The 24,430-nt window shown below is 46.4% G+C and overlaps 1 long non-coding RNA gene across 1 annotated transcript in view; it reads left to right on the top strand.

The window, feature by feature from the left end:
- Window positions 1-248: 248 nt before the first annotated feature.
- Window positions 249-24,430, top strand: part of LOC144158447 (uncharacterized) — a 107,395-nt gene continuing 83,213 nt past the window's right edge. Inside the window, exon 1 of the long non-coding RNA XR_013320070.1 lies at window positions 249-274. This is a non-coding gene — a long non-coding RNA (uncharacterized LOC144158447). The remainder of the gene's footprint in view (window positions 275-24,430) is intronic.

The following is a 24,430-nucleotide window of genomic DNA, read 5'->3' as shown; positions in this document are numbered from 1 at the left end:
CTGGTGTCATGTTGTACTGGCATTTCCAATTATGCTGTATCCCCTCCAGCATGCTGAAAAACAGCCCTGACGTACTTAATCTTAAAAAAGAAAATAAAACAATACGGAATAATTTCCTTTGTGCGTGCATCGTCGTAAATTGCTGTCATCGGAAGTTGAAAAAACACATCAAACAATCACCCGTTAGCGTTATAAAAGCACGGTATTTCACCAGGCTTATTGTCAGCTATTGCGTAGACAAAAACTCAAGAGTCTTCTTCGTGAAGTTCCTTCGGTAAGTGTGGAATAACTCGCTATGGTATTTTTTTACAGGCAGGATTACGGCTTTCTCTTGATTCCTTTCCAATATTTGACTCTTGCAGACTCATGTAGCGATGTATTAATTGGAATAAAAACTTGAAATATATATTTTAAGGCTAGAGTCCTGCACATGTCTTTCAGTTGTGCCGTTTACAACTCTGCAGAAAATTGGAATTTCCCTGAGAAGCCGTTTGCAATACTATGGGCATTTTTTTACCTGAACTGGCTGCAATGGTGCACGAAGTGCGGCATATGTTCATTTTTTTACTGATTGATATCCCCTGTAGCCCTCAGCACTGGTCTGTACGACACAGCACAAATCTGCACCAGTTCACGTATAAAAATGCCCCACCTGTTTCGTGTTAGCACTTAAAACAATTTATTGTTTTCAATATTTATATAATGCAACGTACTATGAAATATCCGAATTAAAAAGGGTGCATGTGCCTTTCAGTAAAAGCAGACATTTTTGTCTATGGGAAATAAATTATGCCTAATAAATTTGGAATCAGTCATCCAGTTAGAAGTTCTGTCTTTAAACAAATCACATGTTAAAGGAGTCGTCATATTAGGTTGGTTTTGGACTATTATTTCTGTTTTTCATAGCATTTTTTCAGCTTCCCTGTGTTTTCTTGAAAGAAATTGTTACGCTGCATATTGAAAAATCCAAAGTATATCCTTTTTAACCATCAAGGAAAATTCTGATTTTATTTCAGATACAAATTTCACCATGTTCCGTATTTTTGGACTCCAACTCCTGGTTGTGCTTGCGATCATCCTAGGTAACGGTGCAGTTTTTTAATCGCATTGCTATGAGTGAAGCCTTTTCAGGGCCCCAGAAAATTTGCCTACTTTCTTTCAACTCGTCTCCTAGGAGCAGAAGGGATTGGTGGAAGTTTTTACCAATGCAATTATTATCGTCTGCCAAAGAAGACTTTTAAGAAATGCAGAGTAAATACAGAAAATATTTTTGTTTTATTAAACACAGAATTGAGAAAATATATACGTAGCTTAAGATCTAAAAATTGCAAGTTCCCCTCGGCAGGCAGTTCGTGTGTAAAAGACAAACCTTGTCCCATCTCGTTGAAAGTATCCCATCTCGTTGGACACTTTCAACGAGATGGGACAAGGTTTGTCTTTTACACACGAACTGCCTGCCGAGGGGAACTTGCAATTTTTAGATCTTAAGCTTTCTGTTATGCAATCTCATGTATGCTGGGCGTACAACCCACGCTCCCGCAAACCACTGCTGCCGTTCAATTCGGCCCACTCAAAGACTGTTAAACGAGCAATTGCTAAGCTCGGTCTGGAATCCGCCCTCCAAAAGTCTTGCGATCATGCCGCCCACACCAGTTTTCAACAACAGATTGAGAGGTTGCGGTCGTCAGGGTATCCAAATACCATCCTGGTGGCGACTGTGGAATCCCTGCTGCAGAAACTAAAAGGCACGGCGAAGGAAAAAGAAAGGCAAAAGAGCCCCGAGAGGCCTGAAGTGATTCCATATATCCACAAGGTGACACATAACCTTAAGGAAGTGGCGAACAGGCACAATGTACCCGTTGTTTTTTCAGCGCCGCGAAAGCTGGCAAAGTTGTGCGCGCGCATCCCTGGGGATGCCAGAAAAGGGGCTGCCTGTGGTAAAAAGCACGCACTGCGTTATGTGGATTGCGCAGTGGCTGCAGTATATGAGTTGCCACTGGACCAGGGGAGTGAAACTTCCTATACCTTGCATGGGACGCGATATTCGATCGAAGCGCCGGACAAACCCCTGGTGTTTGGGGGCGGTACTAAAAACATGGCGGCGTGTTGCAGACATGCACTGGGAAACGCCATCTTGATGAGGACTGAAAAGCCGAGCGGGGTGGGGGGGTGGGGGCAAATTAGCGACAAATTCAATTGGGACGCACGTGGAAGGTAAATTGAGCGAGTGGAAGATATTCAGATGGCCAGCGCACGACCTTTTTCCTGTTGCGCAACCCGCCACATTATCGAAAGGGCAATTGTTTTGTTCTGATTGATGAAGTTTTACACGTCCACTTCTTTTTGCACCACTTATTCTAAGTACGACGTTGTTTTGGTTTGTTAGTACACACAATCTAGACAAGGATAAAGAGTACAGGTATTTTCATTTTTATTGCTAAATGTACCATTCATACAGTAAAAACACAACTTGGATATTTTACACTTTTAGTCGCAAACAAGTGTATGGCACATGGCCGCATGCTAATTAGGTATCCAGCCAGTGCATATCTGTCCAGTGCCTTGTCTGTCCAAGGTCCTCGTAGTCTCTGGTGGTGAAATGGGCAGGACACAGCCGGTAGCTGCTGTAGATCTGTCGAGGTGGTAAATGAGCCAGGTTCTGCCTTCTCGCACACTGGAGCCAAACGCGAGATCTGGAACATCAAGCACGTGTGTATATTTGGGTTAGCATGAATACTAGCTTTACTGCTGCTTTCAACTAGCATCTGTATTCGGAATAAAAGTTATCTGAAAGACGACTTGTGACCAATCGTAAAGGCAAATTTTAAATTCAATACAGCTTTTATTATTAAGAGACGCAGATACGTTTTTCTATTTGTGCGCTGATAATGTTCGGTGGCAACGACCCACCTTTCCTCCTAATCCAAAATACACTTCTCCAGACAAAAGCAGCCATCCCACACCATAATCGCTAAGCAATTATTCATGCATATATATACTTTGGCGCACTATGTATTCATCAGGTATTTCTCAGGCGCTGAAATTTAACCGGTTATAAAAACCTTATTTCAAAACTTCTAATAAATTCCTAGCAAAGGTTAAGCCTGCACTGTCTAATTATTTATCGGCTTATAGCTGTAACTGCGTTCTTGTGAATACATCGATCGTTCTTGTGCTAAAGCTGAAACTGCAAGCACGGAACTGAAGGTTAAATTATAAATTATAAGTGGCGGAATTATAGTTATGATTGTATTATAAACAAATAAAGCAATTGCTTACTTTGTATAGTTATTGCTACAAGTTTATTCTGCGATGTGCCGTTGATTCACGTGACGACAAAATGCAGAACACACAGAACGCAGAATTGAAACGCAATAAAATAATTGATGTAGTCACTACTTAGTACACCTAGTGCTAACAACACGATATGAACCTGCGGACCCACCCTTTGAGCCATAAGTGTATGGGAATGCCTTCCTCCAGCTGTGGACATAAACAGGCTGATAATAATAACGATAACAATAATATTGGTAATAATTATAATAATCACAATAATATTAATAATATGAACAGCAACGCATGCTACGAAAACAAACCAAACGCAGGCAATCAAAAGATAATAAAAATAGTGCAGATAAGCTCACACTGTTCCATTAGTTATTGTATATGTCGCCTCATATACAGTTTGCCGCATACCGCGCATTCACTTGCGCTAAAATGCAAACACACGATCTAAACGCATTAAATCAATAACGCACGTATAAACAAACCTGTGTAGCTAATGTTGTGATTGGATTAATTACCAGATGCTCTGCCGCGCATTTCATGCTTCAGACAAGAGTCAAAGGAGACAATCAGAATGTAATAAATAGATAGTGCAAGTGCATGCTCACTTAAATTATACAGCTACTGCTGCAACCGCATCCTGCTATCTCGTGCAAGCGTAGAAAAGCAAAACAAGTAGCATGCAGACCGTACCTTTCGTCCGCCGGGATCCAAAAGAAGTTTATGCCGGCCTGGCGTGAAGAATTTTGACACCACTCAGTACAGCACGATCTGTGATGACGGCGCGAATCCATTCATGCGTCTGTTTCGATGAAACAGACTTTACGGTGGTAAAAACGGCCCTCGGAACACCGTGGATCGTAGCATACATATGGGCGCGACAAGAAACGCCCCTTTTCAGCGGTGCGAAGCCGAAAGGCGCGATTCCTGTTTTCCACTGCTGGTGGCGCTCGTATTTTCGCAATCTCGAACTGCAACTTTTAAGTTTACTTGCATATTAAAAACTTCGTAATTAATAATTAACCTAGTATTAAATATAAGATGCAACAACAACGTTCATTTATGCTCGCATGTACTACAGCCCCCAAACGTTAGGATCGCTGCTGTCCCGGGACAGAAAAACGGCGGAGTTTCATCCCCCTGACAGGACTGCGGCAAGTCCTATATAGGACAAACCGGCCGATGTGTCAATGACCGGGCCCGCGAACATGAGCTGTCCCTCACAAAGGATTCCGGTGCGAATCTTCCGGCGCACTGCGCAGAATGTAAATGCGTGCCTCTGTTTAATCAGTCGAAGATACTGGGCCGCAGCAGGGATACGGTGGCACGTGAACTTTTGGAGGCATACCATATTAAAAAAAGGGGCACAGATTGTGTCAGCCAGACATCGGTGTATTTGCGGGAGAGTGAGTTCCGCCTTTTGTGCCGTAATCGGTAGCGTGCATGTGGCTTGCCTTTTTTAGGTCTTCTGTGCGCAGGCGCGCCCCTGATGTATTGACATTTATATGTGGGAAGGGTTTTCGAAATAAACTAGTTGGTAGTGAGCGCGCGCCCCGTCTACTGTGTTTCTTTGTCCTCGTCCTTTGCGCTCTTTTTAATTTTCTTGAAGTAATGTTAGGTTTAGCGACACGGTGAACTCCGACAATCTCAATACACGTCGGCTGTGGTTACGGGTTGACCACGGTAACCTTGAAGCGTACAGGATTAACTTTGAGGCCCCACATACAAAAGGGTGATGGCAAGTGGCCGCATACTTTCATTCGCATGCAAAGGCGGTCTTGCCAGCCCGCTATCCCAGCCAACGGGAATTCAATTCCGTATACTAGCCAAACAAATTGCCGTAGTCACGCCGGCAACCCCGGTAGGAGATTTTTGCCGAACGGGCAATTGAAGGCCGTCGCTTCAAAACTCTCTCTATTTTTCTTTGTACATCATATCGCAGCCATGATCGCCACCCCGGGTGCTGCCTTTAGAGGTCGTGCCGATGGCACCGGTGGACTCGGCTTCCGTGCAGAAGACGCCATGGCCCGCGCCGAAGAGACCACCTCGCAGTAATAGAAAACCCTTGGTGCACTGCTGAAGGCACAGCTACAGTGGTGATGGGAAAACCAAGAAGCTGATTGATGCAATAAAAAATGGCTGCATCTACTGAATGTACACGAACTGGTTTTTCATTCGCATTTCGCCGTCACAAGTTGTATAGCCTGTGATGATTGTTGTGAATAGCTTGGTAGTGGTGCGTTATCTGGTCATAAAATTCTCCCTCTCTGTTGTGCATGTGCAAGGATATTTACCAAACAGAATGCAGGCTATTCACGCCGGCAGGTGTGTTTACGTGATCGCACAATACTCACCAGTCACATCTATCTCCAGCGCAAGGTAGTTCGTATGCTTAGTGGTGGTGTATAATTGTTCAGTAAAATGCTTCATGCCCTATGTTTACGCAATGAAGCGGGGTGTTGTGCAAATTGTCATGTCAGGTGGCTTGTCAAGTCTATTCGCAGCAAATCAAGCGTCGGCCGCACCTGGTTCCCTGTTTTCTTCACTTCCATGCAACAAGTGCTCCAAGAAAACATCGATATTTCCAACCCAAGCACTCTCAATTTGTTAGTGTGAACGTAGCTACAATTATGTTTTTGAACAGTTTGATTGCATCCAAAAACTATATTCGAAAATATCCCGAGAAATAATCTGCTAAGTTGGCTTTTATTGCAATCCCTACATGCGGGGCAGCCATTGCAGCGAGCAGACAATACTCTTGTCACCATGGCAGCACAGACCGTCTTACCCGAAATACCGCGCTTGGGCTGTTTGATATCTGTCAGGGCTCAGCTCCGGAATTTTTTGTACCATTTCCGCAGTATGTGAACAGCGGCACGGCCACTCGATCAAACGCAGGCGGCCTCCCGGGACGCGTCGCTGTTAATGGAAGAGCGCCTTTCTGCGGAGTTGACAGTTGCAGCCGTTGTTTTCGGTGAGGGCGCAACCGTTCGGGTACCAGCAAGATAGCCTTGTCGCACTCTTGGCCGGAACAAGTGCACGCACCAAGCGCATCGTTCGCGTTGGTGCACAAACGGACCCTAAAACACACGCGGTGCGTGTATGAAATGTGATTTTCGTTGTTACTGGGGCCTTCTTCTGAGTCCGTTTTTGTTGTAGGAAGTCTCGTGGATACAAAGCTATGCCGCACAACTGCTGTGTGCCGGTCTTCGACTCGAACGCTAAAAATGAGCTGGGAGTGCGGTACCACTAGTTTTTGTGTGGCGTGGCTAAAGAATATTTCTCGCAGGGGACCAACGAAAAAGTGAAGCTTGTTAGAACCAAGCGACAATTCGTTGCTGTGCACCCCCAACTTTCACACACGAAGACAATAAAAAAACACACAAAAGGGAGCATCTAAGTTCCGAGCGCAGTACCAGTCCCGTTTCTAATTTTACCAGAGTATGCATACGTGCCGTCGTAAGTAATCGGAAGAATGATTTGTGAATATCACTGCACAAAAAACAAACATTGATATGATGCTGCAAGAACCATTTCCGGATATCACTCCCGTGACACTTGCGACTGAGCTTACCAATCACTTTGCCCGATAAAATTAGCCAACTTACTTACCTCGCAAACGCAAATCGCTTTGATGAATATACTTCGGCAGGATTGACATCAGGAAAAAAGAGGGCGACCGGTGTGTTCGCATAGTAACCGCTTCTGATTTGTCTCTCATTATTTAGTAATCTGCTCTGCGTCGTTTTTTTTTTCTTTTCTCTTAAACAGTTTCAACATTCAGTTTAGGGACTTTCTTTCCTTGCGCAACGATTTTGTTAGAACTGCGAGTTGCTTCACTATTTTTCATGTTAATGTGAGGAGCATTCGTCGACACTGGGATGAATTTTGTGCACATGTGACTGTAATTCGTGACTTAGCTTGAATGCACATGTGACTGTAATTCGTGACTTAGCTGATGTTTTCGTGTTGACTGAAATTAACATTCCTGAACAGCTTACTAGTAAATTTTCTCTTCATGACTACCATGAACATTTCTTCACTCGCAAGGATAAAGTGGGTGGTGGTATTGCGGTTTTCATTAAAAATGACTGGATTTCGTCTGTGGTAGATATCGGTTTCACAAATGCCGAGTCGTTGGCAATTCGCATTTGCAACCAGTCTTTTGCGGTCACCCTGCTTGCTATTTACAGGCCTCCGCACCTAAACGCTAAACATTTTGTGGAAGAACTGCGCATGCTTCCTTTTCCGCGGGGACATATATGCATGATAGGCGACATCAACATTGACCTAATGAAAAACCAAAAGCCCGTTGTACTGGAATACTTAAATACACTTGCGGACGCTGGCATCGAGGCAATGATAAGTTGTCCGACGCGTGTAGAGTATCTAGGAGCATCTTTGGTGTCATCGTGCTTGGATCACGTAAACGTTCGAGCTGAAAACGATGACGTAATTCCTTTTGTTGTAGAGCACAAGTTGTCCGATCATTTCTTCGTAGGGTGTCGTTTTATTTCGCGTTCACTGCAATCAGTACACCACAGCAGGGCAGGATCAGAAATTGAAATTGTTGACAATCGGAAGCTGAACTTGTTGCTCAAAGAATATGACTGGGAAACGTTCCTTTCAGAGGTTCCTGAATGCTCTGCCTATGATTCTTTTGTAACTATCTATGGGGAAATGGTAAACTCGTGCAAAAAAAACGGTACTGTTAAAACAGAGGAAGACTGATTGCCCTTGGATGAATCGCAGCATTCTCTCAGCTATTGCAGAGAAAGAGATGGCTTGGGTATTGTGTCGACGCTCCCCTAAAAACGACAAATTGCGTGTCGCTTATAAAATTGCCCGCAATAGAGTTACTGCTTTAATTAGATTGGAAAAACGTCAACACTTCCATCGGAGATTTTCAGAATCCCGGTCTAACCCGGGCAAAACATGGTCCGTTATAAATCAGCTTAGAGGTCGTCAGTCAAAAAACACGCACGAAACCATTGCTAGAAATTTTGGTGCCCCTTCCATAACGTTAGCAGACCAATTCAACACTCAGTTTGCTTCGGCTGCAAGCAATTCCTCCCCTGTTGGCTTTTTTCCATCTAAAGTGAGTCCAGTAGTTAACTCTGCCTTTCTGCCCGAGTGTACAGAAGAAGACATTCGCTATATTTTATTTAGTATGAAGTGACAGAAATGCGCTGGTATGGATGGTATTACGGTTGATGTCCTCTGCAGGAACTTCAATACCTTGAAATGCGTTTTACTGGTCATTGTTAACAACGTCATTTCAACACAGTCCTTTCCGCCAAAACTAAAACAAGCTCTCGTATTCCCGCTCTACAAGGATGGGGAACGCAACTCTGTATCAAACTACCGCGCTATTTCTATACTTTCGTGTATTGCCTTGTTAATTGAAAAACATGTCTACTTTATCATGCTGAGCTTCCTTGAGCAACATAATGTGTTATCAACAACACAGTACGGTTTCATCACAGGGCGCGGCACTCAGTTGGCTTTGGAAGATCTGTCCGATCACCTGAACAATACAATTGATAACAACGAGTTTGCCTGCGGTTTATTTTTAGACGTTTCGAAAGCGTTTGATTCTATCAGTCATGAAGTGCTCCTCTGTAAACTGTGTGACTATGGATTTCGCGGCCCTTTCTTGTCCATTTTTTAGAAACTATTTGTGTGACCGAACCCAGGTTGTTGCGATAGGCAGCATTAAAAGCAAGAACATTAAACTAATGAGTGGTGTACCGCAGGGTTCTATTTTGGCCCCCCTTTTGTTTAACCTTTACGTTAATGACCTCTCTGATGCCGCTCAACACAGCCGTGTCTTTCAGTATGCACACGATACGTTATTAGTTTCGCGTAACGGTGATTATGATCAGGCGGTAGATGCGTTGAGGACTGATGCTGATAATGTAATGAAGTGGTTTTGCAGCAACTTGATTTCGGTCAACACTGCTAAAACAAAACTAGTATGCTTCCACAATCCTTTAAAACGTATTCCTGTTTTTCGTCCATTTTACCTCAATTCTCCTCGATGTTGTAGTAATTGTTCCTGACTTCCGATAGAGTACCAGACAAATGTTGAATATTTAGGTATTCTTTTTGACTCGAATATGTCCTGGAACAGTCATATGGCCTACATTTGTGGGCACCTCCGTAAAATTTCTTGCTTGCTTTATTCACTTAAGTTTCTATGTCCGATCACTGTTAGAAGGTTAATTGCGCATACCCTAGCTTACAGTGTACTCCGTTACGGCATTTGTTGTTTTTATTTTTGTACTGCTTTCTGGCGTAAGAAAATTAATGCTATGTTGGAAGGAATTCTTCGCTCAGTTATGTATGGTATGTCAAGGGATGAAAACCTGAGCGTCTTTGCCTGTTTGAGAATGCACTCATTTGACTCATTGTTTAAGGAGACTGTTGTTTTGAAATATCTGTACACAAAAGAATTCTGTCACGCATACACTCCTGCTCGTGACTTGCGCCCACGTGATCGTTTTGTTATTCCACGTGTTCGCACTTATTTCAGGGAACATGCTCGTTCCTTCTATGTCCCGCGCACTATGAACGAGTTGCCTGATGTCTTTTGTTATGACATTACCCGCAAACAAATCAAGTCGCAGCTTCTACAAATGCTCAACTAATTTTTTTTGTATGTTAATACTATTCCTAGATGCTCCCCAGCTGCCGGGCGCTGCCCTACAAGCCCATGTTGTGGCTTAGGCAGGCCTGTATTGTACATTGTATATGAAAAATAAAGTTTATTATTATTATTATTATTATTATTATCAAATATAAAATCAGCCTATTTTCCCACAGTCAATGAGTCTCAGTTATGGGATGTTGCTAATTCGATACCGATAACTAGATCTGCTTCATTTGATGGAATTAGAATTCGAGACCTGTTTGGTAACTTTGAGGAACTTATAAATATATTACTCGATATACTAAATCAAATCTTTGGCCACTTGTGAAATTCCGAATAAAATGAAAGTCACTGTGATTAGACTCCTTCATAAGAAAGGTTCTAAAAAACTGTATGATCAGGTAACTACCGAGCGATGGCTGTTTTATGCTCCTTGCCACGTATTTCAGAGAAAATTGTCTTAAACTCCAAGACTTCAACTTGCACTAAATACGTTTTAATAAACCCTGTTCAATTCGGTTTTCGCAGAGGACTAAGCAGTACACATTTATTTTAAGACGTTAACGATTACATTTGCATATATTTGATAACAACAAAATGATAATTTGCCTTTTCGTCGAATTGAGAATCACATTCGACACAATTAACCACCACTCTTTGCTGAGTAAATTAGATATCTTTGGTTTCAGAGGACCGTATAAGCAGTTTTTTAATAATTACGTCTCTGATCGTGCTCAATGTGTACGCATTTCAACCTGCATCAGCAATACGTTTCCCATAGACCATGGAGCACCACAGGGGTGTGTGCTAGGGACTTTATTATTTAACATTTATGGCAGCCAACTGGGCGATTTTCCTTTTAAATCAAACGGTTTTCTTTACGCAGATGATACAGTTCTTGCATTGGCCTGCGACACATATGATGATGGAGCTGAAATTATTCAAGAAGACATTTGTGTTTTGGTCGACTGGTTCAATATGAACAGTATTGTCACGGAACACCTATCAATGCCCCATAGCGCCATAACCCGTCACCGAAGACGACGAAGAGGATGCGGCTGCCCCGAGCGATCATGGCCGCTTGTAAATAGATCGCATCGCTCTGCGGCAACATCTTGTAAATACATCACTTCATCGTGGCCCATGGTTCGCCTCATCATTGCCCTGCCGCCACATAGGCCGCCTAGATGTCCCGTGACAGTATTTTTGTTAACACATCAAAAACAAAGTTATGTTTTCATAGCCCGCGTAAAGTTCCAACGCCGACTTACTCTGTTTTTCTCCATGGTACTCAATGTTTCGGTTGTTCCGGCTATGAACTTGATCTGGTACACAATGTTAAATACCTTGGTTTGATCTTTGACGAGACATTATCTTGGAGTTTGCAAATTGAGGAGGCGGCTAAACGGTGGCGTTTAATTTGTTTATAGTTGTATCTCTGAGGTCGTACTCTGACGTTTTCGTTAGAGAAATGGTGTACAAATGTCTGGGTGAGTCTATTATCACATATGGTTTGAAAGTTTATGGGTTTGGTTACCCTTGCAAATTACACGTTATAAACCAAATACTGAATAAAATTGCTGTTAACCGTGGGTATGGTACGCAACACCATGATTACGGTATTCTATCAATTATGCTTTCTGTTGACGTGTTGTCTGCGCGCCAGCAGTGTATTTTTGATGTTGTAATGACGCTGCCCCTAATGCGCCCGCGGAGGATGATTACAGTGTATTGAGTGCCCGTGGAACACCGATAGTTGCTTCGGTGTGCCACAACGAGCACGTGTAGTGCGCACAAAACCCGGAACATGTGCACAACCAACGGAATAGCTTAAAAGCGGTGGTCACAAGAGCAGTGGGAGCAGTGGGACACGCGGGAGCAGCTGCGGCCGCGTGCGGCGGCGAGCTAGAACCATGACCCCCACACAGCGAGGAGCAACCAGCGTCTGCAGCGGACGCTGTGCACCCTACGTCGGCACAAGTGACTGAAGACGTCGTCGTGAGTGTACAGCACCATGCTGTAACTTTCTGGACAAGCAGGGCTTCAACTGCCGGAATGTTTTCTTTGCGCGCTTTGCGCACTTGCTTTCTGTGTTTTCTTTATATTGCCCCACGACTTGCTTTCTTTGTTGTTTCCACTTTGGTTGTCCCGGAATAAACCCGTGATTTCTTCTCATGGGGATCGGTGTTACTTCGTCGGGCGGGTTCGGGCTCGCGAACCCCTTGCGCTCGGATGGGGTTCCTTCAATGTAACAATGAAAAATTAATTTGATGATTCATTCAAAGCAGTCAACATTAAATTAAAGCCGCTACGTTACACTGAACGATTCGTGCTAACTCGTGTGTACACCAATTTCGGTAAAAGAAGTCGCGGCTTCTATATTGCATTTTATTTTATTCAGCTTCACTTTGACCCCAATATCCCTAACTTCACCACGGTGAAACGCTTGCTTCGATTATGGTGTATTTTATTTATTACACCTTGCAGGCTCATTGAATAGCATTGAACACCGACGCATAAAGCTTCCCATTTTTGCACCCGGTGTGTTACTCAGTTTGTAATTCTTATTGTGTTTGAACACCAAGCTTTGCATTCGTCTATGTAACAATTGTATTTTTTTCTTTCAAGCAAAGCTTCCTTAATCGCAGTGTTTTATAGAGTGTCTTGTATGTTCCCGCCCTTGTGTTAATATTTATCCAGTTTGTTGTTATATGTTGAAAATATTGTATTTGGTTGTAAATAGCTATATGTAAATTTATTATGATCAATTACAAACTGTGATTCGCTGGGCTGACCAGCCACGCACGCAGGCGACCCCCACACACTTATACGGGCTGGAATATCTATTTGCATGTTTACAGTGAATAAATTATTATTATTGGCACCCAGCACAGACGTGTGTGTACTGTGCTGCTCAGTTTTTTCGATGTGCATCATGCAAAAAAATGTGCTAACATCAAGTGCATTCAGCTACCGGATGAGGAGCTACAATATTTGAAGACCGGTGAGCAACCTTTCCAGTGTCGTCTGTGTTCGTGTTCGGCGTTGGATACCGAAGGTAGGCCTAGCATCGACTCCGGCGACGAGAGCCAACGATTGCCTCCCTGGGCGCAACCACTCCTTACATAGAAAAGCACCCCCTGTTTGGGTGATCTTGAAGACTCGGCGGGTCTCCAACTCATGCTTCTCAACGCCCTCGAGGGGATCTCTTTCCTGACGGACGAGCTGGCGAAGCTGCGAGAGGGGAACGAGCGCCTGTGCAGGGACGATGCCTGTGCTTTCGCCCAGCAGTCAGACGTAATAGGCTCCGGAACGATCGGCGGGTGGCGCTGCACTCTCCCTTCCGCGGGAGTACGCGGGGGCTGCCGCCGCTTTGGCACGTGCTTTTTTCGCTGCGTGCGTGCTGCATTTTTCGCGCTAGGAAGAGGAGTGGGTAAAATTTTCTTTTGACTTATGAAACCATACGCGTCTGCACGTGTCCAGCAAGTTCGGTTTAAACGTAGAGTAGTTACTGAGTTCATTTTTGTCGACATTTGTCTTGTCGTCTGCTACAGACGCGCCGTCTCCTACCCGCCGCTCGACCGGCAGACCGCCCCGACGATTTTAAGGGGGGAAACGCGTTGTTCGGCAGTCGTTAGCTGCTGTCTTTTCGTCTGCAAGGCGACAGCTGTTAAGCGTGTCACAGCGTACTTTTCTCTTGTTTGTTACTCCCTTCGTGTGCTCGCGCTTTGGTCATCCGGATTTTCTGGGCTGCAGCAACACTAACGCTTGCAAGAGATGTAAGATAAACGTGATTGATTATGGTTAATAGGTTATTTCTTACCCTTAAAACAATCAGCTGCATCTTATAAAAACGCATTAGAAAGGCACAAGCTAATTAGGGGTGCGCTTACAGCGCCGCATTTCCATTTTACTTGTCCTTGAAGGAATTTTTGTTCGCAATATTTGTCACGCTCTTGGAGTGCAAGTATGGGTTAGAATGACAGTTCAAGGAAACAACAGAACTGCTTGTGGCGTATAACTTTTATTACTATTATTATACAGTATTTGATGTATACCTCTTTTTATTACCAGTATTTGTAAATGTTGGAAAAAACAAAAAAACGAACAACGCAGCAATCCCGTCCAGAACACAAGTCACAATGACAAGACGGACCGGAGCTTCTACAGCCAGGTAAATCGCTAGAAACTATTTTTTTTCACCCATGCAAAATGTCAACCTATTGTGTTATATATGGACGATATCGAACGGCACCAGCCAAACAACTCCGACGTTCATTTATTATAGCAAAAAACAATCATTGGCAGCATGTATTAAAAAAGTGTAGAGGGGAGGACTCGTTAGAACACTAGTTCGCATTTTCAAAGCCAGGTAATGTAAACTGAAAGTACACAGGTACAAACAAAAATGTGCAAACTTATTTCACCTTTCGAACCGCAGTGATCCATGCTTGCCGTCTTTCCTTTTGGTGCGCTTTCGCGGGGAATTTGCAGAATTTAACGAATGGATCCTCTTCTTTCGCCATCTTGTTACTGTCGTGAAAGCTGACCATGCAAAAATATGGGGGGTTTCCTTCGCTTTCAGTTTCACCACCTTCGACATCGCCAAACGACTGCGGGAGCGTCCGTTCTTTCGCCCCGTGCACCCTATCCGAGGGAGCCACCCGCCCGCCCGCGCGGTCCGTCTTACAACGGCACGTGCAGCTCAGTGTGCACGCTGTCGCACTCCCTGATCCATTTCCGCCTTCCCCCACCGCTGGAAGCCCCCGTCCCCCCTACTCCCAAATGCGAACGAAGCGGCCACCGGCTGCACGAGCCACTCAATCCAGCATGTGGAAAGGGCGGCGAGAATTCTCCTCACACCCTCGAAGAGAAAAGGACGGCGCTTCGCGATAGAATCAGCGCTGCCCTCGCCCGGCAAACTTTAGCTTCGCCTCCCTATTGCTTCACTGCGGGCAGAGGTTCGCAGCTTGCACGGGGAGCTGTCGCGACGGGCCAGTTCCTTTTTTCCCGTGCCTTCCCCCCCTTCGACGCCCACGCTCAATGGGACGGCGGCGGCAGCTTCTCTACGGCGTGAGCCCTCTTCAACGTTGGCCGGTGCTGTGGCGTATACGAACGGGATGGTGGCGGACACAGTTCCCGACCAGCCAATGCCAGGGTCAACAACTTCTTCGACTTCTCCCCTACCAAGTCCCCCATCCAGTGCGACTCCTCGCACCGACTCGGTGAAATCCAACAAAAAAAACGGGAGTGCGGCGTGTGTAGGCGCAGCAGACACAACTCGAACCTCCGTTGTGCAGCGACCGAAGCACCCGAGGCGCATCTTCGTTTCGAAGCTACCTCCCTGCACCACCTCTGCGCAACTGACCACGCACTTGTCGTCCGTAGATGGCACACCTTCATCGTGCCAGCGGCTGAAGACAAAGTACGACTCCTATTCCTCCTTCTGCGTGACTGTAAGTGAGGACTCTTTTCAGCGTCTGGCAGATCCCTCCTTGTGGCCTAACGATTGTCTTTTATACCGTTCAGAGGAAAGCTGCTTCCGGAGATGATACTTACTACCGATGTCGCGTATGATGACAAAAAGAAGAAATAGAATAGACATCTATCATCAGAATGCTCGCGGTCTTCCAACCAAACGTCTGAATTTTTCTCAAATGTAGTTTCTTCAAGTATTCAGGTTATTGTTATTTCCGAAACCTGGCACTGCGGTGATATTAGCTTTTTGGATTATTTTCCACCAAACTACCAAGTCTTTCGTAAAGATACGGATTTTGGTGGGGTTAAGCAAAAGGGAGGGGGTGTTAGTTGCGGTTGACAGTGCTTTTAAATGTTTGCGGCGTCATGAACTGGAAGGCGACTACGAGTATGTTTTGACTAGACTAGATATACGACTAAATGGTGGTGAGATGCTTTTACTGGGGGCATTTTATATTCCTCCTGATATTGCTCCTTCAGCGTTTAATCAGGTTCTTACATCTATAAAACAAGTATTCGCATCTCACCAAAACCATCAGCATGTTATTTTAGGTGATTTCAATGCACCTGGTGTGCAATGGGATAGCCTTACTCTTCAAGACTACAACTATTACGTGCAACAGAAATACAGCTTGCTATTAGACTTCGTAGCCTTCAATTCAATGATGCAACTTATTAATATCAAAAATAGCTCCAAAAACATCTTAGACCTCTGCTTTTCAAACATTCAGAATGCACGAGTATCAGGTTCCGGTATTTCTCTTGTTAAACCCGACAAGTTTCATCCTCGGTTTTAGTTTCTACTCCAATCTCTTTTCAACGCCGTAGGGTCTCGTTGAAGAATAACGAATTAGCTTGCTACTGTTATGCTCGTGGGGACTACATTGGCTTGCATGACTTCTTTTGTACTTTTGATTGGTCTGCAATTCAAGATCTTCCTGATTGTGATGCGGAGGTCGAGCGGTTCACTGAAGTTGTCAAAAGCGGTATGGACAAGTTGATCCCCAAGTTCAAGCCCAGCCGCCCAAAGTACCCTTATTGGTCCTCCATAGAACTTCGTACCGCGCTTAAAAAAAAAGGACCGGGCCCACAGAAAGTAAAAGAGCACTGGACTTCATAAATGGAAGGAGGACTTTCCCTCGAACCGAAAAATATGTAGCAGTCTATATGAGCGTGACAACCGCTCCTATCTAGATTCCGTGGAGAGCAGCATGAATTCCCAGCCTGCGGAATTTCGGAAGTATATCCGGTCTCGTAAAAACAACCCATGTGATCACATCAGCCGGGGTAATTCTTCTGGGGAACAGGCGCATGACGTCGCCAATTATTTTGCGCAGACATTTAGCGCTACATATGGCCAGCGCGATGAGACGGTAATGAACCTTTTTTTAAACCAAGTACAAGGCCCAAGCCTTATACTATTAGACGAAAAGCTGGTTCTTGAGAGCCTAAAGCGCGTGAAACCATCTTTGTCCTGTGGCCCTGAGGGAATCCCACCAGCCATTGTTAAAACCTATGGCAGAATTTTTGTACCTGTTCTAACTTATATATTCAATAATTGTCTAAAAACAAACGTCTTCCCTCGCACGTGGAAAATCTCTCGAGTGCGTCCAATTTTAAAGACAGGCCCGACGTCTGACGCAACAAATTATAGGGCTGTTTCTCTCCTTTGTGCCTGCTCCAAGCTGTTTGAGACAATGCTTCACAAAGTCTTATCAAGTTCTGTACAAAACGTCCTTATACCTAACCAGCATGGTTTTATATCGAGAAAGTCGACAACAACAAACCTCGCCTGCTTCATGGTGCAGGCCTCCGCAGCAGTTTCAGAGAGGTGCCAGTTGGACGTTGTATAGTGCGACCTGAGCAAGGCATTCGATGTTGCCTGCCACTCGTTGTTACTAAATAAGCTTTTACTGTCTGGTATTGATGCACCACTCGTACCATTGTTGTGGAGCTATCTACACAACCAGTTTTGTTATGTGAGTGTTCACGGCAAGAAGTCCGCTATGTACAGGACAACAAGTGGTGTGCCCCAAGGCTCTGTGTTGGGCCCTCTGTGGTTTTCTATTTTTATAAAGGATGTGTCAGCTGTAATTAAGAAGTCTTCGTTCCTAATCTATGCTGACGACACCAAAATATTCAAACATATTGAGTCCGCCGAGGACTCTGTTTCCCTCAGCAAAAATGTGTCCTCGTTCTCTAAATGGTGTTCAGAGAATAGATTAAATCTTAATCCAAAGAAAACAAAGGACATCGATTATAGCTGAAAAACAAACATTCTTTACCTTCCTTACACCATTGACGACGGTCCCCTGTCTAGAGTTGATGGTATCAGAGGCCTTGGAATGATCTTTGACAGCGCCTTCACTTTCTCGCCCCATGTCGATCAACTCACTCGGCGGGATCTTCGCTCTCTTGGTGCTGTATGCAGATTTTCACAGAACTTTAGGTCTCCTAATTCATTCCTGAAACTATTCAAAACACTTTGTATTCCTCAACTAGAATATGCCTCTGTCGTGTGGAATAGAACCTGTCATTCTAACAGTAAACGTATAGAGAATGTTCAGACCACATTTCTATCAATATTGACACGTAACAAGAATAATGATGAAATAGTCCGGGTGAGTGATGGTAATTTAATAAGGCGAACTTGTGCCTCCTAGTCACTCAGCGAAGAAGTTGCTTCCTCCGGCCCACCACGCGCTAGACTGGCGTTCTCGATCGTCCAGCTCGGTCCACGTGCTCTCGCGCGCCACTTCCCGAGACACTCTGCTCCTCCTCGTCGTCGTCGGCAGTTCGTCGGCACGCGCTGAAGACAGCTGGCTGGAGGCGTTCCCTTCGTCGTCGTCCTCTTTAAACTCCTTGCACACGTGACATTTGCCCCCCTCCCAAGAGAGCATCGTCCCGATGCGTAGAGTCACCGTATGGTATGCGCGGTAGATGGCGGGGTCACGTAGCGCTGAGGTCACAAAAGTCGTCATCGGGAGAAATAAGGCTTCGTGCGTACCACGTGGACTACTTCAGGTTGTGGCCGGCGGCGTGCTCGAGGAGAAGGGCAGGACGGAACAACTTCATAAGTCACGTCGCTTAACTTCCTTTGCACTGTATAGGGCCCGAAAAATCGCCGGAGCAGCTTTTCCGATAAGCCCCGTCGACGAACCGGCGTCCATATCCAGAATTGGTCGCCTTCTACAAACTGCACGTGTCTATGCCTGAGATTGTAACGCGCAGCGTCAAAGTGCTGTTGTTGCCGTATCCTCTGACGCGCAATCTGCCGTGCGTCTTCGACGCGCTGGGTGAAGTCGAAGGAAGGTGCAGCGTCGTCCCTTCAATCGTGAGGGAGCATGGCGTCCAGCATGGTAGAAACCTCTCGACCGTAAAGAATCTGGAAAGGTGTCATCCGCGTCGTTTCCTGTTGTGCCGTATTATAGGCGAACGTGATGTAAGGTAGAACGACGTCCCAGGTCTTGTGCTCGGCATCCACGTAAATGCTTAACATGTCGGCAATTGTTTTATTCATGCGCTCCGTAAGCCCGTTGGTTTGAGGATGGTAGGCGGTCGTTCGTCGGTGGGATGTGCCACTCAGCGTCATGATGGCGCTCACCAGCTTGGCTTTACAGCCAAGCTGGTGACTGTGGCTGGCTGTGCCTCTGTCCGTGACAACGCAAGCAGGAGCACCATGTCGAAGCACGATGTTTTCAACGAAAAATTGGGCTACTTCTTCTGCAGTGCCCCGCGAGACAGCCTTTGTTTCCGCATACCGGGTCAGGTAATCTGTAGCCACGATAATCCATTTGTTACCTTGCGAAGATGTTGGGAAGGGGCCAAGCAGATCCATTCCAACTTGTTCGAATGGCCTCGCAGGTATTTGAATTGGCTGGAGCAAGCCGGCAGGTCGGTTCGGGGGCATTTTGCGTCGCTGGCAATCCCTGCAGGTACGGACGTACTCCCTGACAACGCTGGACAGCCTAGGCCAGTAATAACTTTGTTGTATCCTTGCTAATGTTCGAGTGTAGCCCGAGTGACCGGCCGAGGGTTTGTCGTGGCAGGCTTGCAAAACGTCTTCTCGCAGGGGAGTTGGAACTACAAGCAAGATGCTTCTGCCGTTGGGGGTAAAGTTTTTCTTGTACAGTACGTTATTAATCAAGCAAAAGGAGGAAAGTCCTTTGGAGAATAGCCTAGGTGCAGTCGAAGTGTGTCCCTCCAAGAAATCAATTAGCGGCCGCAGTTCCTGGTCATTCCGCTGTTGCTTTGCAACGGTTGTCGCCTGCACCGCACACACAAATGAAACCTCGTCTTCTCCACCTGCAGGCTCAACGGGGGCTCGTGAGAGACAGTCAGCATTGCTATGCTGCTTTCCAGATTTGTATTGGATAACCATGTCAAATTCCTGCAGCCTCAGACTCCAGCGTGCGAGACGTCCACAAGGGTTTTTCAAATTTGCTAGCCAGCAGAGCGAGTGGTGATCGCTCGCAACACTGAATGGCCGGCCGTATATGTATGGACGGAATTTGCTTGTGGCCCAAACAACCGCTAGACATTCTTTCTCGGTTGTTGAATAGTTCATTTCCGCACGGGACAGAGACCTACTTGCGTAAGCAACCACTCTTTTGACTCCATCCTGTAGCTGTATAAGAGCGGCTCCAAGTCCGACGTTGCTTGCATCGGTGGGGATGATCGTAGGAGCCTTTTCGTCAAAGTGGGCTAGGACGGGTGGTGTCTGTAGACGATGTCTAAGTTCGTCGAAAGCGACTTGCTCCTTGGCGGTCCACTGGAAAAGAACGTCATCCCGGGTAAGGTTAGTAAGTGGGGCCGCTATTCGGGAAAAGTTTGCGATAAAGCGCCTGTAGTAGGAGCAGAGTCCTAAAAACCGTCGAACAGCCCTTTTATCAACCGGCGTAGGAAACTTGGAAACAGCTGCAATTTTATCAGGATCTGGATGAACTCCATCACGGCTGACGACGTGACCTAGAAAGCGTAGTTCCTTGAATCCAAAGTGGCATTTTTCTCGCTTCAGTGTGAGTCCGGCGGACCGTATAGCATGTAGCACTGCGGACAACCGCTTGACATGCTCGTCAAACGTCGGCGAGAATACAATCACATCATCCAGATACACCAGACATGTTTGCCATTTTAGCCCGGACAAAACGGTATCCATCATCCTTTGGAATGTTGCTGGTGCAGAGCATAGTCGGAAAGGAAGAACCTTAAATTCGTACAAACCGTCTGGCGTGATAAAGACTGTTTTTTCGCGATCACGCTCATCCACTTCTATTTGCCAATATCCACTTTTTAGGTCCATGGATGAGAAATAGCGCGCATGGCGCAACCTGTCGAGGGAGTCATCGATCCTTGGCAAAGGGTATACGTCCTTCTTCGTTACGTGGTTCAGCTTGCGATAGTCCATGCAAAAACAGAGGCTGCCATCTTTCTTCCTGACTAACACGACAGGTGACGCCCATGGGCTCCTTGTCGGTTGGATGACGTCGTCCTTAAGCATTTGTTCGATTTGGTCCCGTATCGCCTCGCGTTCTCTTGGGGATACACGGTATGGATTCTGGTGAATAGGTCTCTCAGTTTCATCTGTTATGATGCGGTGTTTCACTAGTGCAGTTTGACGGACGCCTGATGTCGTGGAGAAGCAGTCGGAAAACTGGTTCAGCAGCCCGTAGAGAACTTGTTGCTTATCATGTGGCAAGTCAGGATTCACGTCAACAGTGGCAGGAGATGTACAATCGCTAGACGTATCGCTCTGTAGTGCAAAGCAGGCTTGCCCGTCGTCAATTTCTTCAAAGCAGGCCACTGCAGTTCCCTTCACGATGCGCTGACGTTCGTTAGTGAAATTTGTGAGCAACACCTGCGCGCAGCATTCGGTAAGGTGCACCAGACCGCGGGCAATGGCAATTCCTTGGTTGAGCAAAAGGCCGCTTATCTGCTCGGCTATGCCATCACCACTGCGCGGATTGTCACAGACGACTGAAACAAGCGCGCATGACCTAGGAGGCATTAGTACGTCGCTGCCACCTATGCGCAGAGGTACGTGAATTCGCTTTCTTTCACTTTCTGTGGACGTACCGTTTGGCGAAAAAATGACTGAACGCTCACGATAGTTTATGACGGCACCGTGCTCCCGCAGGAAGTCCATTCCCAAGATCATGTCTCTGCAGCACTGTGAGAGCACGAGGAAGGTGGCAACGAAATCACAGTTACCGATGGCAATCCTCGCGGTGCACTTTCCAATGGGCGTCATTAGATGACCTCCTGCGGAACGGATCTGGGGTCCACTCCATGGGGTCTTCACTTTCCGCAGGCGATCGGCCAGTTTTTTGCTTAGAATTGAGTAATCTGCACCGGTATCCAGTAAAGCAACTATGGGGTGCCCGTCGACACATACGGAGAGGTCCGCGCTCACCTCTTCGTGGGAATTCGTCTGTGGATCGCATCGCGGCGCTGATGGAGGGACATTAGTAATTCGGCCGTCGGCAACCTTCCCTCCTGAGGTTGCTGCTTCTAGTTTCCCCGAAGGGGGCTTGCCGACCTTGGTCCTCGTGTCTCGCTGCTGCGATAGGGGGAACTTGGACGAGCCGGTGACGGAGAGCGGGACCGATAATGGTTCGGCGCGTTGGCGGGCCTACTAGCCAGGTAATCTTTGATTGCTGCTGGTCGTTCCCCGATGCGTGGACGGCGAGCAGTAGGTGAGAATCCCGGCAGCCCTATCTCGCGGTACGGGCATCGACGGATGACATGACCTGGTTCTCCACAATGGTAACACAGGGGGCGGTTGTCCACGGTGCGCCACACGTCGGTCTTGCGGACTTGAGGACGAAAGGTAGGCCGTGGGGGAGGCATGAAGTCGGCTAGCGGCTCCTGACGTGGCACTGCAGGGACGAATTGGCGGCGACGGAGGGCCCCTGCGTAGGTTACTTGGGGCGCTTCTACACTGTGTTCCGGTGTAACAAGTGTCTGTCGGAGTTCCTCGCGTACAATTTCGGCGATCGAAGAGGCAGAAGCGATTACCGGCTCTGGGGAACTCACTTTCAATTTCCCCAGTTCTTCCTGGACGATGGTCCGAACGAGGTCACGCAGGTCCCTATCGTTGACAGTGGACAGCATGGCAACGTTGCTCGATGCATGGTTCGTATGCCTGTTGTACCGGCGAGACCGGTCTTGAAGGGCGCGTTCAAAATCAGTGGCTTCCTTAATGAACGCCTGCACCGTCTGAGGAGGATTTCGCACCAGTCCGGCGAAAAATTGTTCTTTCACCCCATGCATCAGGTAGCGCAACTTTTTGACTTCGGCCATCGCAGGATCAGCCCGCTTGAACAGGCGTGCCATATCTTCGGCGAACATGGCAACACTCTCGTTTGGTTGTTGGATGCGGGAGTCGAGCAAACGCATCGCGTGGTCACACCGGTCTGTACTCGAAAACTTCTCTAGAAGCTTTTCACGGAATTCTTCCCACGTCCGCATACTCGCCTCGTTATTTAGAAACCAGGTCTCCGCGCCGTCTTTAAGAGAGAAAAAGACGTTATGCAGCTTGTTGTTGTTGTTCTACTGGTTAAATCTGGCTACACGTTCGAAGTGGTTCAACCAGTCTTCTACATCCTCGAAGGCCTCCTCGTGAAAGCAGTTGGGTTCACGAGGCTGCTGGAGCGTCACCTGCGCTGCATTCGCTGACGCCATCGCTTGGGGGCCACGAGCAGAGCGTGTTCCAGACAGGGCGCTGAACTCGGGGGATAAGCCTAACAGGCGCCGGCTGGAGCGATGAACTGGTGTGTCCACGAAGGTAGGCCGCTCGGGGCTGGGCAGACGAGAGGCAGGAGGGGTCTTGAACATTAGAGGCTTACCCCGCACCTCCACCAGTGACACGTAACAAGAATAATGACGAAATAGTCCGGGTGAGTGATGGTAATTTAATAAGGCGAACTTGTGCCTCCTAGTCACTCAGCGAAGAAGTTGCTTCCTCCGGCCCACCACGCGCTAGACTGGCGTTCTCGATCGTCCAGCTCGGTCCACGTGCTCTCGCGCGCCACTTCCCGAGACACTCTGCTCCTCCTCGTCGTCGTCGACAGTTCGTCGGCACGCGCTGAAGACAGCTGGCTGGAGGCGTTCCCTTAGTCGTCGTCCTCTTTAAACTTCTTGTACACGTGACAATATACAGGCATCGCTTTTCCTCTGGGCCTCCAGAGACTGCCTTAGCAGTATCCAGATCCCCATTACCTGTCTCTCTGAGTTGTCGGCGAACCCGCCTAGATCTTCTTTTTTTATATGAACTGCTTCATAGTATTATATCATGCCAGGAACTACTTCCACTACTCAGCCCTCGTGTTTCATAAAAAACAACAAGGTTTACCCCCACTTTCCATAATGCTACAGCACTCAACACCCATTCCCCCCTCCAAAGAGTGCAGCGTCTGTATCACTGTCACTCTAGGAAACTTGATATATTTCAACGTCTCCTTCGGGAGTTTTTGACTAGGTTGTTAGCTGAGATAAAATAATTACTCTTCTTTTCGGCACAGTTTTTTGTTTTTTATGTCCTTTTTATGTGTGCAATGTCTTCATAGTTCTTGTTTCTTTTTTGTAATTCCGGTACGTTTGTGACTTTTTGGCTGTAATTGCTTCATTGACTTGTCATATTTTACGGTATGCTAGCTGCCTTCCATCGCACACGATTTATCGTGCCACGAGGAGCCACAGTGATGTGTCTGGTACTTTAATCTTCTGTTGCTGTAATTGCATAAATCAATTCCGGTATTTCGTTTCATACATTCGTGTTTAATGGAAGCCTCGTGTTTTCGCGTATATCTGCTCATATGTTTTCATGTCTGCTTGCTTCACCCAACTGCTGTGACCATTGTTCCACATACTTTTGCCATTGATCCATCATTAGAGTTTCTTAATCGTCTAATTTTTGTTGGAATACCTTTTTATTATCCTTTGGGTCTATTTTTATTGCTTTTTTTTCTTCGCTCGTCTTTCTCGTTGACTGTTTATTTTGTGAGCTTCTGCTGT

The sequence above is a fragment of the Haemaphysalis longicornis genome, unplaced genomic scaffold (genome assembly GCF_048455015.1).
Source record: "Haemaphysalis longicornis isolate Haplotype H1 unplaced genomic scaffold, Haemaphysalis longicornis Haplotype H1 scaffold_10, whole genome shotgun sequence".
Taxonomy (NCBI): Eukaryota; Metazoa; Arthropoda; class Arachnida; order Ixodida; family Ixodidae; genus Haemaphysalis; species Haemaphysalis longicornis.
Note: the sequence above shows the minus strand (reverse complement) of the source record. Positions and strands in the feature narration are given on the sequence as shown.